Here is a 19,350-nt window from a genome sequence, read left to right as displayed (position 1 = left end):
TTTATTTTTTTTGTTAATTTTTCACTTCAGATACTTAAATAACATCATAAAATGCATTTGAATAATTATTTTTTGAAATCTATAACTTCCATTGTTAATAAAAATAGTTAACTTCGGTTAATCATGCCGGTCTAGAAGTATTTAAATGCAATAAAGATGGTTATTAAAGAAACCCTGACTATTGAAGCTGGAGCAAGAGTGCAGTGGGTAGGGAACTTGCCTTGCAATGGTTGATTCAATCCATGGGATCCTATATGGTCCTCTGATTTCAACCAGAAGTGATCCTTGAGCACAGAGACAGGAAAAAACCTTGACTACAACTGAGTATGATGGAAAGAAGGAAGGAAGGAAGGAAGGAAGGAAGGAAGGAAGGAAGGAAGGAAGGAAGGAAGGAAGGAAGGGTGAGAGGGTGGAAGGGAGGGAGGGAGGGAAAGAGAGAGGGAAAGAGGGAGAAAAGAAAAAGAAAGAGAGAAAAGAGAGAGAAAGAGAGGGAAAGAGGGAGAAAAGAAAAAGAAAGAGAGAAAGAGAGAAAAGAGAAAGAGAAAGAAAGAGAAAGAAGGAAAGAAAGAAAGAAAGAAAGAAAGAAAGAAAGAAAGAAAGAAAGAAAGAAATTGACTATAATCAGAATATAAGTAAACTGATATACCTTACTTATAGTTATATCACAGTTCTACCCATAGTAATACAAGCATTATATTTTGAACAATCCCATATTTAATGATTTTAGGTAGACAATTTTTATATGTAGATTATATCTGATGTCAGATTGTTTCAAAAAACAAATTATAGAATTTTTGTTTGTGGGTCACACCCAGCAGTGCTCAGGGCTTACTTTTGCCTCTATATTCAGGAATTACTCCTGGTGGACTTAAATGGTGATAGGAATTGAATGTTGGTGAACTGAATGGAAGGGAAGCATTCTACAAGCTGTACTATTTCTCCAACCCCAACAAGCTATTACTATTTTTAAAATAGCAATTCACCTATTCAATTTATTTAGTATATAGTATGGTAGCAAGTTCCCATAAAATGTGACTATATCATCATAAACTGCAGTGCCCATCCATATTTATCATTCTATCATTGTGTATATTATGTATGTATGTGTATTAGATGTATAAAATCATATTTATAGTATCATATATGCATATATACTCTGCATATACATTCATAGCATATACTTAAAGACACAATATTTAACTCCCCTCCTTAGCTTTAAGACTATGCAAAAGACATAACTCACAATGCAAGGTCAATGTCCTTAAAAGGATCTGATCTTCCAAGGTAACAGAATATGATTAGGAAAAAAGGTGATTAACTGGTTGGGGAGGAGAGCACCGAGAAGAGTTTACAGGTAAACAAAGGAATGGGAATGACTTGGGAGCACTGTGATGGGTGCAACCCGATAAACTTAAGTTTCCTGCGGCAAAGCTGAAAGGACAAACCAACGTTATTCTACAGACTCAATTTATTTTAAAAATATGTATGTAAGGAATCTTTGTAGTTTATTCTTATTACTCTGACCCCATTCAGCTGCCTATCCTACCACCATTCACTTACCAATCCTCTGCCCTGTCCACCAACCAGTTATTCAGATATTAGTTGATTATTGAATTAATTTCTAAACATTTAAGTTTAACATTCATTTGTCATTTCTCCTAAGTAAGAGCTTAGGTTTACAGAGTAATACAAATCAAAATGCTGCTGTAGTACTCCCATTTCCTTGCTATCCATCTTTAACTTCTTCTTTGTGCTCTGCTTCCCTTATCTGTTAATCACTCAGTTTCCTAACCAGAACCTGTGACTTGTAAGTCAAATTCTTCAGAGATCTCTGGATTTGTATTTGTAAGTGAAATATTGCTTTTCTCTTTACCTTATGTCCTTTGCATAGTTTACTTTAGAGCAGTGTCCCTTTCGTATAGACACAGGAAGACAGTTAATGCTATGCATTTATAACTTGGGAATTAATTGACTCTGAATAATTTTTACTCCTGGGCATCTGTCATATTTACTCAACATAAGCCTCAGTTTCCCTCAGTTCCTAGCATCCCAGAAGCAGGCTCCTGATGAAGGAACTGGATAGACCCAGGCAAGCACTAAGCTACCCTGTCATCAAAATGGGACAGGCCAAGTGTCATAAAACTTATAATAAGCTAAGAGAATGGTTGTGGAAAAATTCTGTCATGACCCAAAGAGAAGTGATTGGACAAGGACCCTGCTAGGGTTAGGAAGGACGAATTTGGCCAGGTGACTATAGGCTGGCATCTATAGCAAGATTTCCCCAAGAGAGTCACCTTTTAAGCTTAATCTATCGCTTGCTGTGTCCATACAAACTGTCTAGAAAGATTATTAAGAAGTAAATTTAAGGTGACTGTTTAAATGCTTATGGATTAAGGAAAGGAGAAATATGGCCTTAGATGAAATTCTACTCTTGAGGGGAATCTCCTAGCAGGATGAGATCCTTGTCTTAGAAGAGCCCCCTTCTCTCACCACCAAGGAAGGGCTTTCATATGTTGATTGTGCTGCCTAACCTATGTGATTATATAGGTGCTACTCCCAACCCATGGTGATTATTCTCTGTAACTAGGCTGTGTGAGGGGCTGAAGGAGGAGGAATAAGGACAGTGAGTGAGACTGGAAGGAGACAGAGGAAGAATAAATGGCAATTTATCACCAACTAGCTGGGTCCCCATTTTCTTCTTCTTTTGCCCATCGCCATCAGCCATCCAGGTGGTAAAGCAACCTGACCATAGAACACACATGGGAAGAGAATGCCCTATTTATTTTGTGATTACACATTTGATAACTCTATGATTGCTGATGCTATGAGGTTTTTAATTAATTGCTAAAATAGAATTCCACTTTGTAATCATGACTTTGCTTTGTAATACCCCACTCCTCTCACCCACCTACCCCTAGCCTCCAGAGAGGGTAGCTGACAACTATTCAGAATCCTGGTCCTACTGAAAAAAATAACTCCTCTCTGAGATGATTGAGTTTTCTCATTGCACTGAGCCAGAGAGTAGTACCCAGAAAAAGTCAAGGCCAACTTTGATGTTGCTTGATAATGTTAGCATAGGCAGACTGCCCCAGACAAAAATCTGAAAATACATTTCAGTTAGAGAAGGTAACATCCCTGGTAGAAAATATGACTTTCCCTGGGCCTTGCTATACTGTCAATTTCTTCAATTTTATAGCAAATCAAAAGCAATTAAAACTCCCACAGACTTTTCCTTTTGCCTTCCTGAAAATATTTAGCGCTATTCAGGGTCTCACCAGAGACAAAACATTTATTTCTGACAACCCACTGCAGAAGAAACTAACTAATATGACTGCCCAGTGCACCAACATTCATATTTAGCAAAGCCAAGTTCTTTCTGAGGAGGAGAGTCCTGTTTGTTCTTTAATGCCCAGAGACAGTCCTGTATCTCCTGCTGAGGCTCCTGACAGATCTTATAAAGGATCGTAAATTACTATCAGTTGAAATATATGAATTTAATGGATTCCATTAATGCACACCTGCACAGAAGAGATTTCAGGAGCCCAAAGATATGATCAGTCAAACAGCTTTAATAGTTATTAATTACAGAAGCAGTCTATTTATCCCCTGCCTACACAGAAATCTGCAAGTAGTGTAATGCTAAGACTTCAAGGGCTTTCTGGTTGGAAGAAGGAAATGGGCTTTCGTTGAAAGGATCAAACACTTATTTCTGCTAATGCATTTCCATGCTGGGACTTTTTAATTTATTTAGAAGAAAAGAGGTCACTACTTTTGTATGTGGATTTTAAGTAATTTGAAGAGTGTAGATTTTTTTTAAAAAATCATAAAGATTTTGACCAGCATTTAATATAGGCTGTTTCCTTTAGCTCTAAGTGCATTAAAACAATTTTAAGTATTTAATAACTTAAATAAAGTCTATATCAAATGCTAATATGTTATGTATTGAAACATTGGTCACCAGGGTTAGGCTAGAAAGTATATGTAAATTTTCCATAAACAAGAACTTTGACCCAATTATTTACTAATTATGTTAGCTAATATTAATCCTAATCGTGATAGCTAATTTTCACTTTGAATGCTAGATGTCTCACAGCAACACTGAAAGTCAGATACTAACATTATTTCCATTTATCAAAGTAAAATAAGACCCAGGAAAGTGAAGAGACTTACACACACTGATACTTAAATATAAACTTCTGGTTTGGGACTTCATTGCACCTGAAAACTTTGTATTACTGCCTAAAAATCATTTGAAAATTCTGCCATATGTGGTCCTGTTTTCTGAAAATAATGTATTTTTCTCTACCTTAGTGCAAACTTTATGACAGTAGCTAGCTACTGTCTTACAGGAAAATAGTGCCATCTTCAATATAGAAGCAGTCTTAAAGCCTGAAAAAAATGGGCGAAGAACTATATCTAATGCCTGAATTCACTCAAACTCTCTTCTCCAATCATATAACTGAGAAATATGTCTGTAGTCTGGAAGACCGATGTCTGTCTTCATCTCTTAATATTAATCTCTAAGGTCTATCATTGTGATGTACAGTCTTGTTGACTGTGTCCTGCTTTGAATTATTTGACTATGACTACGCATCTTCATTTGAGCTTGTTTAAAAATTATTTAAATGCATTTTATCCTCCTAAATTAAACACATGCACTGAAGAAAGCCTTCATGTGAGTTATCTTTCCCTTTCTAATAAGAACTAGTAAAATGTTAAATATGTGGGTAATGATCTGTATATTTTATTCATTCAACATTAGAGAGTATTTTGGTAAACAGACCTTTACTTTGCTACATCTCTAAGGAATTACCCTATTATTTAAGGTACTATTTCAGTTCTTTTTAATATAACAATTCTATGAAATCCTTAGACAATAGTAACTCTTGTAGATTTTTTTTAATATTTGCAAGTTTATACTATCAAATATTCTTTTTTGAGAGCCAGTTTTCAAATTAGTATATTTTATTAAGTACTTACTTTTACCACGCACTGTTTCACATATTCTTCATGTATATAGCACTGTAGTACTGTCCTACCATTGTTCATTGATTTGCTCGAGAGGGCACCTGTAATGTTTCCATTGTGAGACTTGTTGTAACTGTTTTTGGCATATTGAGTACATCACGGGGAGCTTGCCAGGCTCTGCCATACAGGCAGGATACTCTCGGTAGCATCTGTGTTCTCTAAGAGGGATGGAGGAATCAAACCCATCTCTGTCACCTGCAAGGCAAATATCCTACCTGCTGTGCTATCGCTCCAGACCTCGGGTAGGGCATTTGCCTTGCGCGCAGCCAAGCTGGGTTTGATTCTCAGCATCCCATATGGTCCCCTGAGCACTGTCAGGAGTAATTACTGAGGGCAGAGCCAGGAGTAACCCCTGTACATTGTCAAGCGTGACCCAAAAAGAAAAAAATGGCTCATGTATGTATACTTTTATAATCATATCAGTTCACAATGAAAGTGATATTTTTTTTTACTGGTTGTGGAAATGGTATTGAAATGATGTATGTAGGAAACTATCATTAAAGATATTATAAATCATAGAGCCTCAATGAAATATAGCATGATAAAGATGCTAATATTATCCATCTTTGAGATGGTTAGACTGAAGCACAGGGAAATAGAATAAGTTGTTCTCTAAGTTAGAACTCATAGAGCCAGAAATCATATTTGACTTTTTTGCTACAGAATCTGTTCCTCAACTATTGAAAGATTATCTCTCCAGAACCATAAGATGTCTAACTAACTGGGAAAGGCCAATTGCATACAAGACTTCAAGTAAAGACAACACATTAAGGAAGTTTAACAGAGATTGAGAAGATAGAATACTATAGGTAGCTAAAAGTTATGTTTGTTATTTGTTTTTCAGATTAGAGGCTATTGACAATATTGATCAATTAGAAAGGGATAGGGCCCAGAGGCTTAAGAATGAGAAAAATAAATATTTCAGTGCATTCTGCTCTCTCACTAGTTCACATTGCCAGGGACTAGAAAGGTAACCTTACTAATGTATCCCTTGGCAAATGTCCCTTAATTGGTATCCTAGTGCCTACTCCTGTTTTTTTTTCTTTTGTTAGTCTTTGTTTTATTTTTCTTAGTATACATAGACCCTCGTATCCATTGGTTCTCTTTCAATAGATTACAATGAGGGAATTGTTCTTCCATATGGAACTCATCACCCAGAAGCAGGTTGTCTCTGAATATTTAGCAAAAGGTTATCCATGAGTCCAAGTGGATGACCATTTTCCCAGTCATGCCATTTCCCCGGATACCCTACTCTCATTTTTATCTCACCAACTACTGTATTTCCTGTCTAAAATGAAAGCTAAATCTAAAATAATCACATCACACCTTGTCTTAAAATCTCCGTGACTTTCTTACATATGTAATAAAGCCCAATTTCCTTCCTGGATTCCAAACGTCCTCCATGATTTATTATTCTTCTACACTCTGACTTTATAATTCACTCATTAAGGTGATCATCTTCTCCTCCAAAACAGTCTACATTGACTAATTTTAGTTTTCTGTTCTCTTTGAAAAAGGAAGCTATTTTCCCTGTTGTCTGACTGTACAATCATATTTTAAGAACCACATCAAATATCACCTCCTTTATAAAGTTTTTCCTTTCTCCCTAGGCAGAATTAAATATTCCCTTTTGTGTCCCCTGTGTATGCTGCATGTACTTTTATCAAAGTCACTATAATGTTTTATTGCTCTGATGTGTCAGCGTAACTGGTTTTCCCTCAAAACCTGAAAACCTCTTGCAATCAAGGTCAAGATCAGCCTCAATAGTCCTTCAGATAACTAGCACATAGTAGGTGCCAAGAAATGAGTTCTGCATGAAATAAGAAATTAATGTGTTTCAAAAAAGTTTGGGAATACACTCTTGGTTAATTAGAGAGGAAAAATATGATGAAGGCATTTTCCTTTCTCTAAAGACCTGAAAAAAAACTATCTTTTTTTATAAATAAATCATTATTTTTCAAGAACTGCCTGGTAAGTGAAGGACATATATTAGAAACATATTACACTGCCTGTTGACATTTCATTTCCTGTCTTTTTTTTATGTGCTCATATAGCTGCAATAACCTTGCTCCTACAATCCTGATGATTGGGAAAACCATTTCTATGCACAATGCTTCTGTGTATAGGTGTGGCTTGCAGTAGGTTGATAGAGATGATATAGGTGATAGCCATAATTTTGAGCTTTCCAGCATTACCATCCTTGGCTTTCATATTTCCACAGAAATCACTGGATGACTGGATGAGGTTCATATTGCACTATGAAGTGCTATATTTATAGCCATAGAATATTCTAATAAATTTGCATAGTCATTTACAAAGCTAGAGTGGTAGTTTGGCATCCTTTAATTTGACCAGAAATTTGATCACACCAAGAAGTGAAAGATAGTGCTATCCACGCCATGGCTTAAAAAACCAAAAAGGGAATTAATTATGCAGCTAGAATCAATATCTAGCAATTATAACTCTTTATTTCATTTTCTTCAATAAACAGTATGGTGCTTTCCAAATGAAAGCACTGTTGAGAGTTATGGTCAATTCACACCATAATTAACATAGCAAACATCTCTTGGCATAACAGGACAAAGAAATATGTGCTTATTTTAAAGATAGATGTGCTTATGTCTGAATTGCGTGAGTATAAAGCATTTATGGGAAATTAATTTTCATTATTTGCATCAGGACATCATCAACATTGCCAAAAATGTTATATGTTTCCATAATTCTGACAATATTTTCACTTTTATCATCTCTCTTTATTCTCACAATAATCTCGTGAGAAAAACACCATCTAGTATTCTTTTTCACAACAGGTGATTGGATCTCAAATTTGGCAAGTAGGTCCTCAAAAAAAGGTTGAGTGGTACATCGCAATCTTGATCAGTTTTCTAATTTAAATTACGCACTTATTGGATAGCTGCTCGACCCTCAGATTTTGCTGGGATGTTCTCTTTCATTTTTCTGGCAACCTCTTCCTGACATAAGGAACTCTGTAATTCAGTAGCCATAATCTTATTAATATCACTTAATGGAACATTTATTATGATGGGCATGCATAGGCATTATATAAAATATCAAGACAAGGGGGACACAATTCATGTCCTAAAGATACTTAAATTGAGATAATAAAAATCAAATATTCAATGTTAAAAGTAAAGGTCTTTATAGAAAAATCATAGTTAATATAATACATGTATATGTATATTAATATAAATAATAAAGGCTGTGGAAGTTAATAGGAATTGATAGTTTATTACTCATAGTAGTAGTCATGAAATTTGAAAATGGATGAAATGATGCAAAGGTAATTACATGTCTTATGGGTTCAGATTTTCTTATGTCTTTCTATTTTCTTAAGACTACACCCTCCCACAATTTGGAATGTATTTGGCTTCTTTATTGTCTTATTGTCATCTGAAAACATAAGATATTGATTTTTTTTTCATTTTTCATTTCATCATCCTGTTATTCGTCGATTGCCTCGAGCAGGCCCCAGTAACGTCTCTTTCATCCTAGCCCTGAGATTATATTCAAGGCTCTTTAGGAGAATAAGACCCATCATTGTTACTGGTATTTGGCATATTTGGTATGCCACGGGGAGTTTGCCAGACTCTGCCCTGTGGGCAGGCTACATTTGATAGCCTGCAAGTTTGTCCAAAGTAGGAATGAGACAATAAGATGTCATAAAAAAAAGTTTTGATAAGATGTCGCGCAGTCGCGAATGCGGCCGCGCGGTTCTGGGATCTGGATCTTATAGTCTCTGAGTCTTGGCCGCTGATGGGATTACACGGCGCCAGGGGGCCAGGTGGTGGGTATGACCCCCGCCTACTGGAATTTGGAGGATCTGGGTGGAAGATGCTCGACTCCAATCCGAGTAGGCTTGGAGGTCTCGGCCCCGGAAACCGCGTGGCTTTGTCCCTTTGACCTCCAGGACCAGCCACCATCATGCTGAGACCACTCTCCGCACACATGAAGGTACTGGCAGAGGGACAAAGATATTGATTATATAATATATGTTACATATACTTCGCTGTCACTGTCCTCCCATTGTTCATCGATTTGCTCTAGCAGGCCAAGTAATGTCTCCATTTTGAGACTTGTTGTTACTGTGATTGGCGTATTTAATATGTCACTGGTAGCTTGCCAGGCTTTGCCATGAGAACATATACTTAATAATACAAAAAAACATATTTCAATATTATTTTTGTTACATATTATTTTTCCTTTTCTGTGATGGTCTTTTGATAATTTTGTCTTATTTATTTGATAATTTTGTCTTAATTTCGTATCGCAGTGGTACCTTGAAGCAACCCACATGAGAATATTGGTCATCCCTTTATGTGTCAATATGGTAAGTCTTTCCCTCCATTATTAGATTTTTGGTCATATATCTTTCTCCCTTCCTAGGAGATGAGCTATTTGAAGTCATAAATTACATTTTATCTTCATAAACATATCATTACTGGTCATATATATAAAATAAAAAATGAACATTCCAATATTATACAGAGAGAAGCTGTTTCATTAAACACATGGCTTCAAACACAAAAAATTGTGATAGCACAGTGGGTAGGGCATTTACCTTGCACCCGGCTAACCCAGGTTTAATTTTCCATCCCCCTCAGAAAGCCCAGCAAACCACCAAGAGTATCCCACCCACAGGGAAGAGCCTGGCAAGCTATCGTGGAGTATTTGATATGCCAAAAACAGTAACAACAAGTCTCACAATGGAGACGTTACTGGTGCCCATTTGAGCAAATCGATGAACAATGGGAGGATAGTGCTACAGGGCTACATAGTAGCCTCCAGAGCCATTTCTCTTTTATTTTTATCCCTGCCAGAATAGTGGTTTGCTACTGCTTCAAAAAAGCAAACTCAAATTCTTTTATAATTATTCCATTATATTTATATTCATGGTATTGTTTGAAGTTTGAAATAATTAAAAACAATAATGATCCTACTTCTAAATTCTAAATTCTATCTAATCTAGAATAAGCAACCGATTTCATTCAATTACTTTAGGTATGCCATAGCCACACATTCTAGTTTGTCATTCTATGGTCTTAAGAAACTTTGTCAGTGTTCTATTTCAAGAAGATTTCCTAGAGTCTGCTTGTAACTGTCCTGAACATTTCATAGAAACAAGGAGAAAAAAGTCAGAATTGGCCTGGAGCTCAAAACTGTCTTAGCACTGGGAAAGGGCTCAGAGGAGTCTTCTATAAGTAAGAAGGGTAGATTATTATATTGCATTATTAATATGCAATGGATATGCATTTATTCATGTATGGTTGGCTCTACCTTTTCAACATTAAATTACTTTCTACCTTATAAAAACTTAGTTCCAAATGCTTTTCTGAAGTGCAAATTGTCCAGGGAAAAAAGATGTTTCTGTTAGGTTGATATTCAAGGCCAGAAGTAGGTAAAATGAAGCAAATGAAGATTTGTCCAAGTATTTTTCCAACATAGATTTAAAAATAATAATAAGAAGAAGATAAAGAAATACAAATTGCTTATCTAAGAAATCACATCCTTATTTTATTTCTGTTCATCCAAAAACCCACTGTATATACATCCCAAGAATTGCACATGTATATTATTTTCTTTGGGGGGATGGTAATGTTAGAATAGGCCTATACTATACTAATAACTCCAGTTATACAGGCTTACTTCTATCTTCATGCTCAGGAATTACTACTGACTTAGCATGGGTAGTCCATATGCAGTGTCAGAAATCCAATCCAGGTAAGGTATGTACAAGGCAAGTCCTTAACTCCTGTACTATCTGGCTGGCCCTGAAAATGCATTTTGAAATTTGTTCAAAGCAAGTAATCTGAGCAGATACAAATCCAAAACATAGAGGAGGTGCAGTCCCTCTATTTTCAGGAATAGAACACAATTTTTTGAATTTATCTTTTTCTTTTTTTTTAAATTTTTTTTTCTTTTTGTGTCACACCCAGCAATGGACAGGAGTTACTCCTGGCTTATGCACTCAGAAATCACTCCCAGCGGTGCTCAGGGGACCATATGGAATGCTGGAAATCAAACCCGAGTTGGCCACATGTAAGGCAAATGCCCTACCCAGTGTGCTATTGCTCCAGCTCTGGAATTTGTCTTTTGCTTAAGAAAAGTTGAAAGAATCACTAGGTGGTCACTATGTTGTTGTTTTTGTTTTAAATAATTATAGTTTTATGACTATATATTTATACTTGAGTTTTCAGCTTTTCAGTTTATTTTTTCCTTTATTCATTTCTGTCTTCATTTACATATCTTCTTTTTCACAATGCTTTCTCCTTTTCTTGATTTTTTTCCTTTATTCCCTTTCTTGCTAATGTCCTATCAAAATTTTGATTTAAATTGTATCTTGAAAGACCTCTGAGTGAGTCACTGAAAAATGAAAACATTGTGGATACATAAATGGATATCAGTAAGTAGAATCTTTAATGCCTTAAAAACAATCAGAAAAACCATTTACTAGGGCTTTGTAGACCAATAAACATGCTCTTAACAATTTGTAAAAAGTCCATGGTTAAAATACTAATATCAGAAAACAAGGCTTTCTTAGTGGTGAAAACTAAAGAAATCTAAGTAAAAGAGTCTAAGTTAGGATATATCAAGAGGAAAACTAACCAAGAGAATGCAAAGTTTGATTTGAAGCAATACTGAGATATGACTGAGACTAAGAGGGTAGGATCAGATTGTAGACAACCAAAGAACATTATTAATGATGTAAAACCCTTCCCTTTTGGTAAGGTTCCCAGATGGTTCTCATTGGACCCAGAGCCCACTCCTGGGAATATTCAGAGAAGTATATCTGATGATTCCATGCTGGGATCCAAGAATTTAGTGCTGCTCGAAACCTGTAGTGCCAGGAACCATCAGGCCCGTTTCAGGTGCTCAGTACCTCCAGGCCTACACCCAATGCCACCCAGGAGGCGATGTGGCATCAGGATCGAACTTGACTCCAATGCATGCTAAGCACATGACCTAAGTCCTGAACAGTCTTATAAACCCCTTGTGAGTGTTTTGAAAGGGGAAAACACATAAGAAAACTAGAAGAGCGTATTCTAAAAATATTTATCAAAATCTTACAATACAAATATTATCAGTAATACGAAAAGAAAATGTAATTATTTCAAGTAGAAATGTGTTTTAAGAGACTTTAAGCTTATTTTAAGTTTCTTTAAACTGGAGCTGGAGCGATAGCACGGTGCATAGGGCATTTGCCTTGCTCACGGCTGACCTGGGTTCAATTCCCAGCATCCCATATGGTCCCCTGAGCACCACCAGGAGTAATTCCTGAGTGTATGAGCCAGGAGCAACCCCTGTGCATTGCCGGGTATGACCCAAAAAGCTAAATAAGTAAATAAATAAATAAATAAACCTTATCGGTTCCCTAACAACTGTCTGTGTGTCTATAAGGACCTTATGAAAGAGGCATTATGCTTATTCCTATGAGCCATACTAATAGAACATTGTGCTTATTCCTATCATTCTTTAGCCAGCAATGTGCCTTTCTTCTCTCAGCCCTTTTCTTTCTCTTTTTTTCTTTTTTCTTTTCTTTTTTTTTTTCAAACAGTAGTACAGACACTGCAATCACATCTAAAGTTGACTGAATAATGCGGGGGATTTTTCTCATCAATTGCATACTCTAAGAATAAGATACTAAAAAAAGAGAAAAAAAGGATAAGATACTAAAGCTGGAGTAATATTACAGTGTGTGGGGAACTCATTTTGACTCTTATTTGATCATATGCACCCCATATTGTCTCCTGAGCCCCACCAGAATTGATCTCTGAGCACAGAGCCAGGAGTAAGCCTGAGCACTGCAGGTGTGTTCCTGAAACAATACAAAATAAAATAGAATAATATACTGAAGTTTCCCAGAAAAGACATGATGCCTTAAGATTACAAAACTGAATTTTTGCTGTGCTTCCCACTTTTTGTTCTATAGTACAGTTTTTAAACTTGCCTAAACACAGTTGCCTGAACTAAAAACAAACAAACAAAAGCAAAACAAAATAAAACAAAACCCTGTGTGTTCATATGCCTCTCTCTGCATCCGTGTCTGACTGAGTCTAACTCCTTTTGGTTCAGTTTCTCTGAGAAATTTGCCTGAAACTAGAGGAATGGATGAAGAAAGTTGGAGTATTCCATAAAGGTCCTCAGAACGAGCCTAATTAGGCGCCAGAGTAATAGTATAGGGGGTCAGGTGCTTGCCTTGCACACAGCCAACCCAGATCAAATATGGTCCCTAAGCACTGCCAGGAGTGATTCCTGAGTGCAGAGACAGGAGTAAACCCAGAGCATTCTGGGTGTACCCCCACACAGACTCAAAATAAAACATACTGAATTGTGCCCCTATCACTTGTAAACACTGAAAGATCTGCCTTAAATTGTTGATTCGCTAAGTGAAAGGTATCAGTTTCAGAAACTATTCCACATGGTAATTCCTCCTTTTCTACTTAGCAATACTTGCTGTAGGAAATACTTTGCTTTTCTTTTGTCTTCTAAAGCATGCTACTAATCTCTTTCACTGTTTTCTTGTGTACATCCTATCTTCCTATCTTTTTGCTGTGTCAGGTGCAAAGGTTCCCCTCCCACACACATTTACCGATTGGGTAGGCGAAGAATACTTCATCATGAATTAGAGTTTTGGGCATGAACCCTGGATCTCTCCCCATGCTATGAGTAGGCAGGTACTAGCAGTACTGGAGAGGCCTCTCTGTTCTCTGTTCACACTGGTGCTGAGGCATTGAGTGTCTCTTCCGCAGACGCAACACCCATCTGTCTAGGTGTAATGTAGAACCACTTTTACCGTTTCCCATGAGTGCCCTCATCTCACTCTGCATGGAATAAGTGATAAGACTGACAACCGAGAAGCTCACCCAATCCATTTCCACAGACACTTCAATTTGGACTACAGTATAATCATATTCCAAATCAGATGGAACAGTTGTCTCTCAAATAGTGAATATTCGGAAACAAAAATGATCAATTTAGCATATGCTCTTTGTCTGTCTTTGTCTCAGCAAACTTCTCAGAGGCAAACATGTTAGGAAAATTTACAGCAAAGGGTGCCTAGATCAGGAGATTAGAATGGTCTCTCTCTTTAAATACAGGGTTTTGGCCTGCACATCATATCAAGGTATTGTGAAAAAAAATGTATAGCTACAAATAGTGAAGTAAAAGATTTTAGTTACCTCTGTTTATGTCTCTCAGAGAAAGAGAGAAGGAAAATGCCTGCCATAGAGGCAGGCTGGGGTCAGGGAGTGACGGGATGATGGGAGGGAACCTGGGGACACTGGTGCTAGGAAATGTACACTAGTGGAGGGATGGGTGTCAGGACACTATGACTGAAGCCTAATCATGAACAGCTTTGTAGAGGTTTATCTCACAATTCAATTTTTAAAAAAATAATAATTAATCCAAAAAACTTAAAAAGATTTTAGTTGTTGAAATGTTTTTTTGAATAAGTTTTCTCTAGTTGTTTTCTTATGATTCTAGTTATTTCCACTGGCCACATTTTGCTTGGGGTTTATTATAGAACTATAGTATTACACATAGAGTTCCTCAGAGTCTGGAGAAAACAATGGTCTTTTTCAGCTGGAAAGACACTATGATTCAGTGAAAAACATTTTGTTGGATAAAATACTAAAAGAGAGAATGAGTTCGGATGAGGTGTGTTCACAAACACTCTTCTCTATTGTCTGATTCAAAATATCTGCTTTTACATTCCTTATCAGTAGCAAGCTTAATCTCCTTGTTTGCCAAAGAGCAACAATAACAATAACATTTTCTTGGTTTTAAAAAGGAAAGAAAAGAAGTCATGTTTCTTTATGATTAGTTCATCTCTTATTTAGATCCCCATTCAAGAATGTAAGTCCTCACATCTGAGGCAGAATTTTAATAAGACAAGCATCTTTAAGATTATCACCATCTGAACACAGAAGGGAGAATTAGAATAAAGCTTCAAAAGTAACGTGACACAGAAATTTTGGAAGCATTGTTAAACTAGATGTGGCGATATGTCTTGGCAAAGAGACCATTTCTGGTAGTAGCTATGCCATACTCCTTCAATAATTTTGACTTTAATCCTACTTAGCCTTCCTCTGCATTTTCCTTTCAACCACGTCCAATGCTGTCTGCTCTTCAAATGTCCGATGCAGTCTCCTGTGAGTATTTCAGAAACAACCTCTATGGATAAGGTTATTTATTCACTAGGAACATATTAGACGAGAGTTTAGTATTAAAAGTTGCTTTTTGTAGCCTGAGATTGCTTTCCATCCTGAAGTATTAGTTTCTTATCGTTTCCTTTTTTCTTCAGATCATTCATTCTTCATGGAGAAAAGTCATGTCTAGAGCTCAGAAACTTTCCAATGGAGAAGATTTTCTACACTTACAGTTTTAATTATGACCTACATTCAGGGGCCATATGTGTTCCTCAAAAATTACAAATGAGCAAATAATCACTACTTTTCGGGTTTTTGTCATATGTCCTTCAGATCTTTGAACTTCCAGTTATGTTTTATTCAATGGTAATTGAGTATCTATTCCAGAGATGAATATAAATTTAAAGATAGATAAAATACAGAGACATTTTTCAATCAAAGCATTTTAAACTGATAGATAAATAAGCATGATTTTTTTTAATGTAGGAGGTACTGATGCAGTAAGGGAATACTCTCCTGTTTCCATAAAGCAATTTATAAGAGAGCCCAGTGCCCTTGCTTGCTTATATATCTTATAATATAAATTAGATAGAAAATTCTAATAAGTTAGAAAATAAAGGGGAAAAGTGAGAAAAAGATCTAACACTCAAGGAAATTGAATGGATCAAAGAACTTTGCTCCTCTGATTATTCTTATATTTATATTATTATTTCGATTAAGATGCTTGCTCATTATATGGAAAAGTATAGAAATAGTTTTTTTAGTGGTTATTATAGTATCTACAGATGTTCATTTACAATGATGTTCACTTGAAACATATGCTATAAAGCAATGCTGCTGCAAGAAACACTTTCAAATGTTCCCTTAACTAGAGTTGCTTATTTGGGACTCTTGAAGATCAATTTAATTGTTAGTGCATATTGTAATATTTTTCTTACAAAAGATATCAGATTCCTGTGTAGCTAGGTTAAGAAGAAGAGATCTACAGAGTGAGAGAGAAAAATAGAAAATTAAAGAAATATTATATTGCATGTAGACAGATACAGTATTTTTTCAAGGTTTTCTTTAAATACTAAAGTAGCTACTCATGTCTCTCCTAATTAATGTTTTGTCTCAATCCCTAAAATATATCAAATAACCAGGAAAATAGAGTAACACACTGAAAATACTTGAAATCTCCTGACTTCATAACTTACTATTACTCATTACTGACTTAATTTATTTATACAGAAATCAGAGACAAATATGTTATGCTTTTCATCCCATGTATTTCAGGAAGCTTAAATAATGTTGTTTTTACATATTTATATATTTAATATATATTTTATATCACCCGAGTTCGATTCCTCCGCCCCCTCGGAGAGCCCGGCAAGCTACCGAGAGTATCTCACCTGCACAGCAAAGCCTGGCAAGCTACCCGTGATGTATTCGATATGCCAAACACAGTAACAACAACGTCTCACAATGGAGATGTTACTGGGCCCGCTTGAGAAAATCGACGAACAACGGGAGGACAGTGATGTTTAAATAGAGATATTTAAAGCTGAAGTGATTCAAAATGTATTGATTCTTAAAACAGTAAATCTTGGCTGTTTGAACAACACATATGACTGAGATCATTTCATATAAAAATGTTTTAGAATAGCAATTAATTTTTTGATCACTGTCACTGTCCTCCCGTTGTTCATTGATTTGCTCGAGCGGGCCCAGTAACGTTTTGAGACTTGTTACTGTGTATGGCATATCGAACACATCACAGATAGCTTGCCAGGTTTTGCTGTGTGAGCAAGATACTCTTGGTAGCTTGCCGGGCTCTTCGAGAGGGGCAGAAGAATCGAACTCCAGTACAAGGCAAACACCCTACCCGCTGTGGTATGCAAATGACTGCCATGATCATTACTATTTTAATATGAATTAGTATATGTATATTTTATAGCATGCATAAAATGTTGAAATCTGAGTCACAAGCTGGTCAAAAAGAATAGACTTGTGGCCAAGGTACACAGGTCAGGTGATGAGTTCCTTATTAGCATCCTAGGCAAAATCCAAATTCAAATCCAAAATCTAAATAATCAGTTTTGGGGTAGATTAATTAAGTGTGGCTGGTTGGATTTACTTATAAATAAAAATAGTAATGATGATAGCATCTAATTCATAGGTCAATACACCCAGATAGAATGATTTCTATCATGTATGAAATTCATAATATGCGTAAATGGTTTCATTGGATTAATCCTCGAGTAAAGCGAGCAGCATCTATTTGCAGTGTTCCAAGGTGTGTCATTAGCTCCAATTTCATTCAAGCCAATGTCCATATTTGAAGATGTCCAACCTTGCCTGCTAGGAATGTGGCATGAGGTTTTGAGCAGAGGCAATCATGATAATCAGGTGGATGGCAACACTGTGACTACAGATGGTACTTTGGCAGAGATTCCACTCATGGCTAGAAACTGAGTCCAACCCCTAGAGAGGCTAATGAAATACTGAATAGAAAACAAAAGTGAATATTATGGTACATAGGGGAAGGCTGTGGTTTGGTAAACAAATAAATGTCAGAAGTTTCTATCTCACATACTAAGTATTTGCCTATTGGCACTAGTGTCTTCTTGATGTCCTTAATAATTCCTTAATTTGTGGGGCCAAAACTGGCTCAAGAATACATTTATCAAATAATGCACTTAGAAGAGTCTACCGGTTAATTGGAGAAAGCTATTAGAGAGCATACAACAGTATTCCAAATTGCCTCAAATCTCTCTGTTAAAAAATGTATGAGATGAGATTCAGAGGGCTGGAGAAAATTACAGAGGGTAGGACTCTTGCTCTGATTGCAGCCGACCCAGATTTGATCCCAGGCAACACATATGGTCCCCTAATTCTTGCCAGAAAGTATTCTTGAGTACAGAGCCAGGTATAAGTACTGAGTATCTTGAGGTGTGGCCAAGAAAACAATTAAAAAATTAGGGATGGTATTTATAATATTATTTTCAAGCATTGCATTTTTAAGTGATAAAACTAGACACAAAAAACCTAACCCTTCCTTTCTAGCACAACAAATAACAATCTTGGTAGTGTTCTTGTCAGAACTGTGGTCTTATTCAGCCTTTCTGTTGGAATGCAAAGTAGACTACATACTGGACTATGTATCTAGACAAGATTGCTGCACAGTAGCACTCCATAAACGATTATCAATTAATTTATTAATTGCTTTAGTATAGTCTAATTGATTTGCAGCATAATCAATTTTGCTGGTATAGGTTGGACTGAGCAACTCAGCCTGTGTGTGCAAATTAAATATAGTCCAGCTGCTTTTGGAAAATAGCTTGGCAGGTTGTTTTTTCTTTTTTTAAAATTGAATTCCTGTTTTCCCAAAGATTCAGGTATTTAGCTAAAAGAAAGATAAATACTTATATATAAATGTCCAAATAATCCCCCCAAACTGAAAACAATGCAAAATCAATTGATAAAGGTATAAATGAATTGTGGCCTATCTACATAATGGAATTTCATAGGTAGGGATTAATTACTGATGAATAGGTGGAGCAGTAGCACAGCACATAGGCATTTGCCTTGCATGCAGCCAACCCAGGTTTGGTTCCTCCGCCCCTCTCAGAGAGCCAGGCAAGCTATCTAGAGTATCCTGCCCACACAGCAAAGCCTGGCAAGCTTTCTGTGGTGTATTCGATATGCCAAAAACAGTAACAAGACTCACAATGAAGACATTACTGGAGCCCGCTTGAGCAAATTGATGAACAATGGGAGGACAGTGCTAACAATGCTAATAGTCTAATTACCTCATATAACTGCATCCATTTGTGCATATTGGGCTGGAGCGATAGCACAGCGGGTAGGGTGTTTGCCTTGCACACAGCCAACATGGCCGACCCGAGTTCTATTTCTCCACCCCTCTCCGGAGAGCCCGGCAAGCTACCAAGAGTATCTCACCCACACGGCAAAGCCTGGCAAGCTAGCTGTGACATATTCAATATGCCAAACATAGGAACAACAAGTCTCACGATGGAGAAGTTACTGGGCCCACTCGAGCAAATCGATGAACAATGGAAGGATCATGAGCATGAATTTGTGCATATTATAATTATTGCTTCTGGAGAATGATGATATTTATTTTTAATCTAAAAATTGGGTTGCAAATGTAGAG

This window comes from Sorex fumeus, unplaced genomic scaffold (assembly GCF_029834395.1).
Source record: "Sorex fumeus unplaced genomic scaffold, SorFum_2.1 ptg000128l, whole genome shotgun sequence".
NCBI lineage: Eukaryota > Metazoa > Chordata > Mammalia > Eulipotyphla > Soricidae > Sorex > Sorex fumeus.
The sequence above is the reverse complement of the archived record's forward strand: the minus strand, read 5'-3'. Positions refer to the sequence as shown.